We start from the raw sequence: 12408 nt of genomic DNA, 5'->3' as shown, positions 1-12408 counted from the left end.
CGTCATCCATGGCAAGGGGAGGGGGGGAAACACTAGACGCCGCACCGCCTGTGTCCGCCCGCCGCTCCGACACGTCAGAGCGGCCGCCATCTTGTGAGTGGCAAGTCTGCCCCGTCAGCCTAAACAAGTCTATGTGACAGCGACGTGTTTTCTGAAGAAAACCACGCAGATATACATTTACATGACTGAAGAATCATTGCTTTCATTTTTAATTTATTAAATTAAAAACTATTTCATTTATTTATTCATTTATCCAATGTAGCATACTTATAGAAAGTATTGAGAGGAAATGGAAGAAGTTTGCAGACGGGACATTGGGACGCTGTCCTCTCCTTTTAGAGCAACATGATGGAGCTCATGACAAAAATATGCAAAAGCATTTAATTACACACAATGTGACATTTATATACAATGAACATGTACATTAGGGCACAAGTTATAACATTTTTTGTGGAACAAATGTAGATTTTCTTATTTACATATTTACACACAATAACATATCTACCTATACTACATTTATTTATCGTTTCATATTTACCTTTAATATTCCATAATTTTTTTTTTACATATTTATGCTATACATTTATCTATTACATATTATATGACATTATTCTTACATATTAACCTCACATTATATAGTTGTTACATATTTACCTATATATTAGTGATTTATTCATTATATTTACATATTTGTTGTTCCATATATTTACATATTTATAGATTGATAACAGTAACCACAAACTAATTTTGAGGTTGCTTCATTTCCCAAATTCAGAAGCCTTGGAAAAGGACTGTCTTGCACAGCCTCTTCCGTGAATTGCCAATTTGGAGTTTTAGTGTTCTCATTTTTGCAATGTGATGGAATCTTAGTTTGTGGAAAACTGAAACTACCACTGACATGAGCCCAAAGTGATGGTTTTCAATGCCATACTGTGTGTCCTCGATGTGCCCCTTGAGAAAAAATATGTCCTGTGATCCAATGTCTGCACGGACCAACCGGTTGAGAGAGGACACTCATGTTCTGCCCTGGTTCTGACTGGCGAATGAAACGCTCTGCTGAATTGACAACCTTCACTGTCCACTGGGAGGAGAGGCTGCCAGTGGGGAATCCAAAATGGACGACAATATGGCTGCTTCCTTGAGATCGCCGTCATATTGTTCCGCCATTTTGTTCCGCCATTTTGTTCCGAATCACCACCCCAGCGCCACTCTCGGTGGTAGGCGGTAGTACATGAAATATGGCCGCTTCTTTCAGGTCGCCGCCATTTTGTTCCAAAGCACATTCACAGCGCCACTGTCGGTGGGAGGCAAGAGTACATGATCCGCAGTGCGACGTTGCTTCTCCAGAATTGAACAAGAGATGCCAGTGGGGAAAACCAAGATGGCGGTGTTGCGGGCACCGCCATATTTATTTCTAGGTCGCCGCCATCTTGAAATGGTGCTATGCGGAAGCATGGACGGAAATGACGCAAAATGACGCGCCGGAAGTGACGTATGTAGAAGCCGACCCACCGGATGTGACGAAATGGACTGACCGTGAAGGAAGATACGTACACGAAAGCCGACCCACAGGAACTAACGTGCGGACCAAACATGCAGGAAGTTACGTAGATGACACGCAAATGCCGGAAGTGACGTGGCGAGACCCACTCGACCTAAATTAAATCGGCGCACATTTGTTTTTTCGTCTTTGGATTCTTCACACGTGTACTCGAAGCTCAACGGAGTAAAGGATTTTCTTCTGTTAAGGTAAACAATTGCTTTCTTGTCTATGTAGAACATATCAGCCTGCACTAATAAGAATGAAATGGTAGCTGTAGTTATATCAGTATTAATGAGAGTAGGAATAGTTTTATAGTTTTGTTAGGAGCAATGCACGTAAGATCAGCTCGAATGTTTATGTTGCTCTTTCTATCTTTGTCCCATGTGTTGGTTTATTAAAAACCTCTTTTATTACCACAAGAAAACTTGCTAAAGTAAATGTGGGTTGAAAAGCTGTTTGTTGAAATGAAAAGAAATGGCAAAAGGACCTTCTCACTCCTTCAACCGCTTCACTCAGGCTGCCAGCATGGAGCCAGACTCTGCTCAGCCTTGTTGGCTTTTAGTTTGAACTAACAACATGTAACACACATGAACCATCACTCATCCACCTACATATCTACTGATAAAAAGATCACACCTAATCCATCTGATCCCTCAGCCTCTGCCTCGTGAAATGATGTTAGAGTATTGCTTTGTCTCCAGCCATTGGTTCTGTGTGTGTGTGTGTGTGTGTGTGTGTGTGTGTGTGTGTGTGTGTGTGTGTGTGTGTGTGTGTGTGTGTGTGTGTGTGTGTGTGTGTGTGTGTGTGTGTGTGTGTGTGTGTGTGTGTGTGTGTGTGTGTGTGTGTGTGTGTGTGTGTGTGTGTGTGTGTGTGTGTGTGCTTCTTCTAGGGAGCAACATTTTCACCAACGTCACATTTGTCACCATGGAAACCAGTGGATTACAAGGTTATTGATCCACCACACCGCTGCTTCCATCATCGGTCATGATTGCTTGAATTCCTTCATGTTTCAGTGTTTAGGTTAAATAATGTTCTGTTGGTTGCTGTTCTTTTCTGTTACTGGAACCTCACCGGAAGAGTGAGTGGGCCTGTGATTGGCTGAGAGCGGAGTGTGTGTGTGTGTGTGTGTGTGTGTGTGTGTGTGTGTGTGTGTGTGTGTGTGTGTGTGTGTGTGTGTGTGTGTGTGTGTGTGTGTGTGTGTGTGTGTGTGTGTGTGTGTGTGTGTGTGTGTGTGTGTGTGTGTGTGTGTGTGTGTGTGTGTGTGTGTGTGTGTGTGTGTGTGTGTGTGTGTGTGTGTGTGTCTCAAGGATATACCTTACCCATAAGTTCTCAACAACACTTGAGTCACACAAACATTCAGTTTTGGGTCTTTAAGTTCATTTTATTGACACACTTGAAATGAAAAAGCGTCAATTGTCAATATATGAAAAACAGTTAAATATTACAGATTGTTAATTCTAACATCCATGCTTAAAGAAGCCATGTTTCCCATTTCCACATAAGACTGTGAATGCAGCGCAGTATTGCCGAGTACAATGGCGCCAGCTGGTTGGCTGGCCAGGACGCCACTGTACTCAACAATACTGCGCTGCATTCACAGTCTTATGTGGAAATGGAAAACATGGTTTCTTTAAATATGGATGTTAAAATTAACATCCATACTGTTTGGAAATGGAAAACATGGTTTCTTTAAATATGGATGTTAAAATTAACATCCATACTTAAAGAAACCATGTTTCCCATTTCCACAAAAGCCTATGAAAGCAGCGCAGTATTGCTGAGTACAATGGCGCCAGCTGGTTGGCTGGCCAGGACGCCACTGTACTCTGCAATACTGCGCTGCATTCATAGGCTCATGTGGAAATGGGAAACCTGGATATGGACATGGATCGAAGGTCATATACTGGACTCGAAGTCTCAAAGTATAAGAAATGGAGGGATTTGTTTTTTTTTCCCATGAGCTCCATCTCTGTCCATATTTCCTCTTTTTGACGCTTTTCCACCTCTTTCTGTGTGTATTACTTTTTCTGTCTCTCCCTCTTTTTCTCCTCCTTTCTGGCTTTCTTCTCCAATTTCTTGATCTTGGCCTTTTCTTTGTCGGTCATGGAGGCGACCCTGCCCAGTGTGTTGATCCGCCCCAGAAGGAGCTGGATGTCCAGGTTTGCCTTGTGCCTGTCCTCCATCCATTCGCCCACATGGGCGATCCAGGCCTTCTCCGACCGTCGGGACTTTGTGAGAAGCTCCTCTGCTGTCTTCTTTGCAATGGACTCGCTCTCCAGCTGCTTTTTCAGAGCGCTGCATTCTAGCACTGGAAAAAGTAGATAGTAAATGGTCAATGGACTTCACTTATATAGCGCCTTACATGGTTCATCACATTCACCCACACACATTGACACACATTTTCAAACACTAATGGAGGCTGCAGCCATGCGAGGCACCGTCTCTCCAATGGGAGCAGTTTAGTCGTAGTTGAAAGTCATATTTGAGTAAAACGTACAGATACTTTGCTGGACATGTACGTGGGGGGGAAAAAGTGAAAGTCTCACCAAGGACTTTGTTTTCATCAGCAGCCTGGGTCTGCAGTTGTTTGACCTCAGCCTCCCTGGTCTGCAGAGCCTGTTTTAGGGTGGCGATCTCTGACCCCAGCAGGCTGAGATTCTGCTTGTTCTGTTGTTGCATGGCAGCTTTCTCATGGGATGCCTCCTCCAACACGTTCTCCAGGTCGGCCTTAGAAGTCTGCAGGTGAGTCATGAGGGTTGTTGCCTCTACACAGACTTCCTGGAGTTCCAAATTGAGACCTGCAGTCTCTGCCTCCTTTAGGCCCAGAGCGTTGGTGAGGTCCCTCACATTGACACGGAGGAGGTTGTTGTTGGCCTCATAGTCGGCAACTCGCTCCTCGAACTCTTCACAACGTTTTCTCCAGACCTGCTGCAGCTCCCGGATTTCGTTGGTCGTCTCCCGCGACTTGCTGTCAGCGTCTGCTTGTTGTTCCTGGAGACGTTTTTCAAGTGCCTGGACCTCTACCTCGTTGGCCCTCAGTCGCTGGTCCTTCTCTTGGAGCTCCGAGTTCAGTTGCTCTCTCTGGAGCTCCAGAGCTCTGACCTGGCTCATTAAATCCTCCCTCTCATTCACCAGCATCTTGTTTTTCTCATCCATACTGGTGTGGGGCAGATGGACCTCTGACATTTTCACAGCTTGCCCTTCACCAATGTCAGGACAAGGATTGTGAGTCCTTCGCCGTCTCCTCACTCTGGTGCGCTTGCGCTGAGTTGGTTCTTTTGGGCTCTCCATAGCTTGTCCAAGGTAATTGAAATGGTTTGTTTATAAGTAACTCCTGTTCAGACCGTGAGACAATCTGGAGCAATTTAAACCGATGGAGCTCGTTCAAGCAGTCTTGTATGCAGACTCTGCTTTGTGACATCGTTGACTATGATGACTGGTTCCTGATATATTAACATCAAAGGAGTGAACAGTGATTATGTAAATAGTGAGCCTAACAGTTGATGTTGCCATGGTAACGGCTACAGCTGGATTTTTTTTAATTGATTTATGCATTTTATTTAAGAATATCATTTAGTTGTGTATATGTACATGTAATATGTGTAACAATTATTAGTGTATCGTTTGTGGAACTACAGAAAGGCATTTTGTTTTTCTTCTGTAGTTTTCACATGTTTGATGATCGGTGTTTGATTATTGAGAGAAAAAAAATAAATCGACACAACACCCCTTTTGAAATTCTCTGTATCTTCAAATAACTCCACCGGAGGGGTGAAGAGTAAAGTGTGACCGGGGGTTCGGACCATGCGAGTCCTACTGTCATGCATGTGCTCTTGTGTGAATGACAATAATGGAGAAAGAGGCTATGTGGAGATGCGTGAACAGAGCAAAACCAGAACCTTTTTTTTTTTTTCTTTAATCTTGACAGCCGCCACGATAGTATGGGAAACAACACTTTACAATCAAAAACGGCACCAACTACCAACAGCAACGCCAATCCAATCCAGAGACAGAAAGAAAGAAAAAAACTAGCACTCACCCATCACTTGTAGATGAAATCCGTCCTGTGATCCTTTCTGATGACTCGCTCTATGAGGCTCCTAAAACCACTGCTATTCCATGTTCCGGTGTAGGTACCAGATCTGTCCGGGCTACCAGATCTGTCCGGGGCGGGGCTTGCGCGGGTTCAAGCCCTTCGCAAGCCCCGCCCCGGACAAATCTGGTAGCCCGGACAGATCTGGTACCTACACCGGGCTACCAGATCTGTCGAGAGGCTGCCAGTGGGGAATCCAAAATGGCCGACAATATGGCTGCTTCCTTATGATCGCCGCCACATTGTTCCGCCATTTTGTTCTGAATCACCACCACAGCGCCACTCTCGGTGGGAGGCGGTAGTACATGAAATATGGCCGCTTCCTGCAGGTCGCCGCCATTTTGTTCCAAAGCACAATCACAGCGCCACCGTCGGTGGGAGGCAAGAGTACATGATCCGCAGTGCGACCGTACTTCTCCAGAATTGAAACCCCGCCAGTGCGGTATCAAGATGGTGGCTTACGGCCGCTGACATACTTGTTTGCGGGCGCTGACATAGTTGTTAGCGGTCGCCGCCATAATGGCACACGGACAGCGCCATACTATTCTCAAAATTGAAACCCCGCCAGTGCGGTATCAAATAATGGCGGCGTAAGGGCGCCGTCATACTTGTTTGTGGTTGCCGACATGCTTGTTTACGGTCCCCGCCATACTTGTATGTGGTCGCCGCCATATTTAAAAGGCAGAATGACGTCAGTGGCTAAAGTTGCTTCATGGCTAGTTCTGGGAAGCACTGGGTGACAGTCTGAGCACTGTCACCCAGATCACATCGCACCAATTAAGAACCTTTCTGCAGGTGGTGAGCCCACGGGAAGGTGGCGCCTGGTGTGGGATACGAACCCACTACCTAGAGATTAGTTAGTCTCATGCGCTACCAACTGAGCTAGCCGGGCAACCATCATATTCCACATTCAGCCTAGAAAGAAAAGATTCACTCTCATGATGAATGGGGAAGAATACTTAGAACCAAAAAGTATAGTGAAGGAGATCTTGAATTTCTTTAGATACCTGTATGATTTTTCTTATTCTAAACAAAATGCTGAATTACTTTAAATCATTTATTACTGTAAATGATGAAACCTTTATGTGAGGAGGATTTAAATTGAAATATCATCATGAAAACAGCCTCTGACTGATCTCCAGGCTCAGATGGAATCACTACAAACCTTCTGAAAAGAAATGAAAACATTGCTATTTGAGGCAATAATGTATGACTAGAAATGAATTGACAATGAAACAAGGTAGAATTATTTCAGGATGTCTATTTGTCATATTTCCTTACCTTCAGGACAAAATAAGAAAGGTGTCCCATCCAACTCCACTCTGCTCTATTCTAAATTCTGCTTTACATTTCACATCACTGCACCTGTGTCATTTTATATCCCAAATTGTCGTGTAACCATGTAACATAAGTTTATACTGTATACACCATTGACTACGTTGTCTAACTCTCTCTGAGCCTATTTCAGCAACACACTGCAGCTGTAACCACAGTGAAGCTCAGAGGTCAGCTACCAAACTGATCTGCCTCCTTCATTCATCCAGTGACAATGTGTGCTGCATGAAGCGAAGCAAAACAAAGGACCAGAATGGAGAATAACTGTAGTTTCTTCAGCAGGAAAGGAGGAAATGTCCATGACAAACCTTCAACAAACACCTATGACACCTTTAAAAGAATAAAACCATCATAAAGCATGTCATTGTTCTTTATTATATATACAATCACTGGGCACTTTAACAGAGAAAACCCAACAAATCCACATGAGCATGCGTGAGCGACTGTGGAAAGGAAGAACTCCCTCTAACAGGAAGAGACCTGCAGAAACCAGACTCAGAGGTGGAGGCTTCCTGCTGGCCGGGTGGGGTGAGAGGACAGAGGAGAGGACAGACAGATAGATGAGAGAGATCCACCCGGAAGACTGATCAGGACAGGAGGCTTCAATCCACCTTCAGCTCCACTGTCAGACATCCGGCAGGGAGGTTGAGAGCACAGACTACAGGAGAGAAAGGCAAATGTTAGTGACATGTAATAGTGGTGAATAAAAAAGGAAAGAAGCTCAGTTTAGGTCCTCCAGCAGTCTTAACCTCTGGCAGCTAAACTAGAAAATGGTCTAAGGTGTCCTGAAGCAGCTCTCACTGTAAACTTTAATAGAAAAGTCTTCATCCTAACCTTCAAATGAGAGGCTGTGTCAGACTCTTTAACTGAAACTGGGATCTGGTTCCACATCAGAGGAACCTGAAAGCTGAAAGCTCTGCCTCCATTCTACTTTTAGAAAAGCTAGGAACCTCCAGTAAGCCAGCACTCTGAGAACCAAGTGTTCTTCTGGGGAGATCTGGGACCAGCAGTTCTTTAAGATCTTTTGAATTAGTTGAAGACTTTTTAAGCAGTGACTTGGACCCCCTGATAATAGGGAGTTACAATAGTTACTCTGGAAGTAAATGCATGGATTAGCTTTTCAGTGTCACTCTATCAATATATTCTTGATTTTAGAGACATTATGCAAATATAATGTACAGATTCCAGTAGATAAGATGGTAATGAGCAACAGCAGTGCAGCTTCACTCTACTATCAGATGAACACAGGAAGACATAGGATTACTACTACATCACCGGATGCGTTCAGACTCTCTTGTTCATCATGTACGGTTGGTTCCCCTGTGAGAGCATGTTAGAACTTTCTCCCTCTGGCTATGATGACCTCTGGCTCAAGCCTTGTATGACCTTCGGCCATCAGGATGTTGATGATGATCTGAAAAACATTGACAAGGTGTATGTAGATAGCTTTCCAAAAACTCAAAATATTGAGCACTCTACTTCTATGATGTCCTCCATTCCATTGATCCTCTTACTTCTGGGAGAAAAACATCAAAACGTAACGGATGAGTCTCAGGTCCTCCTTCTGGATTCCTGTGACTTCCTCCATCTCCTTCAGCATCTCAAAGATCTGCTGCAATACAGAGGAATAAAAGTAAACAAATTAAGCTTATGTTATGTAAAAACTCTCAAACTTGATTGATGAGGTGTTTTCTTACCTGCTGCTCACTGAAAGGAAACATCCTCAGTTTGAGCTGCTGCTTCAGGGAAAGTGATGCTGACGACATCTTCCAGAGGTTTATTCTGTCTGAACAGACCCTCGACTCCATGAGATCATCATGTAAGATCTGAAGACAAAGAGCAAAGAGAGAACATATATTAGCACTCGGGAATAGAACCACTAACAGCACAGTTAGTTTCACTCACCTTGATCTGCTCTCTGGAGAATACAGTCAGGATCACCCCCCTTCAACACCTCAATCATCCTGCAGATTAAAATGAGTTAAAATTAGATAAAAAGCAGCACCAACTGTGACATTTACACTTTGATTAAAGTCAAAACTACTGGAGTTTATTTGTTCCAGTCATTTAACAAAAGGAATCAGCCAACTGTTGAATCAGCCGACATGTTGCTTTCACAAGGTGATCATCAAACTGTTCTATTCAACATAAAGGAGTGCAGCTCAATATGTCAGCCAGGTGTTTCAGTCATTTCTGCCATACCACCTGCATCTATTGAACTACTGAACCAACTATTGTAGTACCTGTGCTCTCTTTTTGGGTGTTGCATCCACAGCTGAATGATGCATTGGGAAAATTTGTGGATTTTCCAGCACAATGGACATGAAGCCAGCCTCTGCAAACTGTGCACTCCACCCATTCCAGAATTTAAACATGTAGATATAAAATCCTGCAAAACAAACAAAAAATCATTTACTTTATGTCTTATAAATAAAGAATCAGAGAAAAAAAACGTAATATGAATTATCTGAATCACACACACACACACACACACACACACACACACACACACACACACACACACACACACACACACACACACACACACACACACACACACACACACACACACACACACACACACACACACACACACACACACACACACACACACACACACACACACACACACACACACACACACACACACACACACACACACACACACACACACACACACACACACACACACACACACACACACACACACACACACACACACACACACACACACACACCCAATGGCTGGAGACAAAGCAATACTCTAACATTTTTTCACGAGGCAGAGGCTGAGGGATCAGATGGATTAGGTGTGATCTTTTTATCAGTAGATATGTAGGTGGATGAGTGATGGTTCATGTGTGTTACATGTTGTTAGTTCAAACTAAAAGCCAACAAGGCTGAGCAGAGTCTGGCTCCATGCTGGCAGTCTGAGTGATGCGGTTGAAGGAGTGAGAAGGTCCTTTTGCCATTTCTTTTCATTTCAACAAACAGCTTTTCAACCCACATTTACTTTAGCAAGTTTTCTTGTGGTAATAAAAGAGGTTTTTAATAAACCAACACATGGGACAAAGATAGAAAGAGCAACATAAACATTCGAGCTGATCTTACGTGCATTGCTCCTAACAAAACTATAAAACTATTCCTACTCTCATTAATACTGATATAACTACAGCTACCATTTCATTCTTATTAGTGCAGGCTGATATGTTCTACATAGACAAGAAAGCAATTGTTTACCTTAACAGAAGAAAATCCTTTACTCCGTTGAGCTTCGAGTACACGTGTGAAGAATCCAAAGACGAAAAAACAAATGTGCGCCGATTTAATTTAGGTCGAGTGGGTCTCGCCACGTCACTTCCGGCATTTGCGTGTCGTCTACGTAACTTCCTGCATGTTTGGTCCGCACGTTAGTTCCTGTGGGTCGGCTTTCGTGTACGTATCTTCCTTCACGGTCAGTCCATTTCGTCACATCCGGTGGGTCGGCTTCTACATACGTCACTTCCGGCGCGTCATTTCCGTCCATGCTTCCGCATAGCACCATTTCAAGATGGTGGCGACCTAGAAATAAATATGGCGGCGCCCGCAACACCACCATCTTGGTTTTCCCCACTGGCATCTCTTGACTGGGAGGGCGACCCCCCACTGCTTCCTCGCCATTTGGTTGGTGGGAAACCTTCAAATGCGCAAAAAGTTAGTCAGTAGCCGTCATATATGACCACAGTTCAGTTAAAAGCAACGGATTTCTTTTTAAATGTAATATTCTACACACTGCAACTAAAATAGCCTCCGTTAGATGAACCCAATAGATGTTGATATTGTTGGTGTTGTTGTTTGAGGGTGAGCTTAAGCCAGGGAATAGAGAGCATTTCCCACGGCTCCAGCTCATCTATATCCCAAGTTAATATTATATGAGCTGAACACAGCGACAACAAAAAATATGTTTTTCCTACCTGTGGAAGGTAATCCCACGCAGTCGATTGTCCTGATTTTGTCTATTAGCACAACCAAACGCAGTACAGTGATGCGGCATCGTTGCTGACGTCCTGACAAATGACACTCACAAGATGGCGGACGCCCTGACGTATGTTCCTGCCAGTCGGTGAGGCGTCTAGTGTATATGTCTATGCCTACAGCGTCATTTTGTCGTCCGTCTGTCTTTCTTGTTGCTCAGTCGGAGTTTAAACACCCTTGCACTGAGAGAAGCTTCTTTATCTAGTGGAGATGTCATGTTGACCCATCATGCAATTGGTTAATTTCTATTAATAACTCAAACAGCTCTGGTTTCAAAGGTTAATTGAAAAATAAAAGCACTCCAACACCCACCTAACAATTTTGCTGATGCAATTATCTGTCAATCACAGCATTAAGTCATTATCCCACTCCAATTACACAACCGTCCTCGTAAGTAATTATTCGATAAATAAGGCTTCAGCACTTTTTTTTTTTTTTTCGTGGGGAACCGGCTAAGCTCTGAGGAGAAGGCAACTCAGCATAATGAAAATGAATCTTGCGGACAGTCCATCAGTTCACATTTGCCTGGTGTCTCTCACGCTCACTCCCACTTGGTAAATGGAGTGTGACATTAAGGCGCATGTAGCTTCCACTTTTAGCGATGAAAAAAAAACATTTAACTTGAGAAAGGTATGACAAAGTGAATACAACGACACACGGCGCTAAGAGGAAAAAAAAAAAAAGGCGCACACATAGACACCGGCACACACCTCTGGATTTGCACAAACACAAACCTTTTACCACATCCCTGCCCTCTGCGGGTGTGTGCAGTTTTACTCAAAGTGTTGGAACGCGTCCATAAATTATTCAGCCACGGCGCCTGGCTGCCATCTCAAGATAACAGAGGGTCTTTATCGGTCTGCGTGGACAGAGACGCCGCGCGGGTGACTATACAAGCATCTGGTGGGATTTGGGGGCACGTTCTGTGTGAGGATGCGTGTCACTGTGGCAGCCAAGCATACAAAGGAATACAGCCTATCTGCAGGTTTACCTTGTAAGGTCACTTTCATTTTCTCGGGGGATACTCTTGATTTTCAGCTCATCAACCAAAGGGCAATTTGCTTTCCGCCGCATCACTAATACAGGCTCACAAAGATGTTCCCAGCAGTTTAGGATCCTTTGAAGTGGCTGGAGACGGATTTGAATAAGATGTGGTCACATTGATGAACCAACTCACACACTTCAGCAATCAGCCAAAAGATGTGAAAAAAAAAAAAATTGGATATGGGAGATTCTGAAAGTGGTTTTAAAGTTGCCAATATCAGTTTAAACTTAATTCCAAATAATTGTCTGTGCGCACGATCATTCATAAGGGATACCACACCTGTAAATATGTCTACGGTGAAACATAAAGCAGCAGCTACAGTGAAGAAAACAACGAGCACACATTTTACGTAACTTTTGGGGAGTGTGATGAGAGAGA

The sequence above is a fragment of the Lipophrys pholis genome, assembly GCF_963383615.2.
Source record: "Lipophrys pholis genome assembly, chromosome: 5".
NCBI lineage: Eukaryota > Metazoa > Chordata > Actinopteri > Blenniiformes > Blenniidae > Lipophrys > Lipophrys pholis.
Note: the sequence above shows the minus strand (reverse complement) of the source record.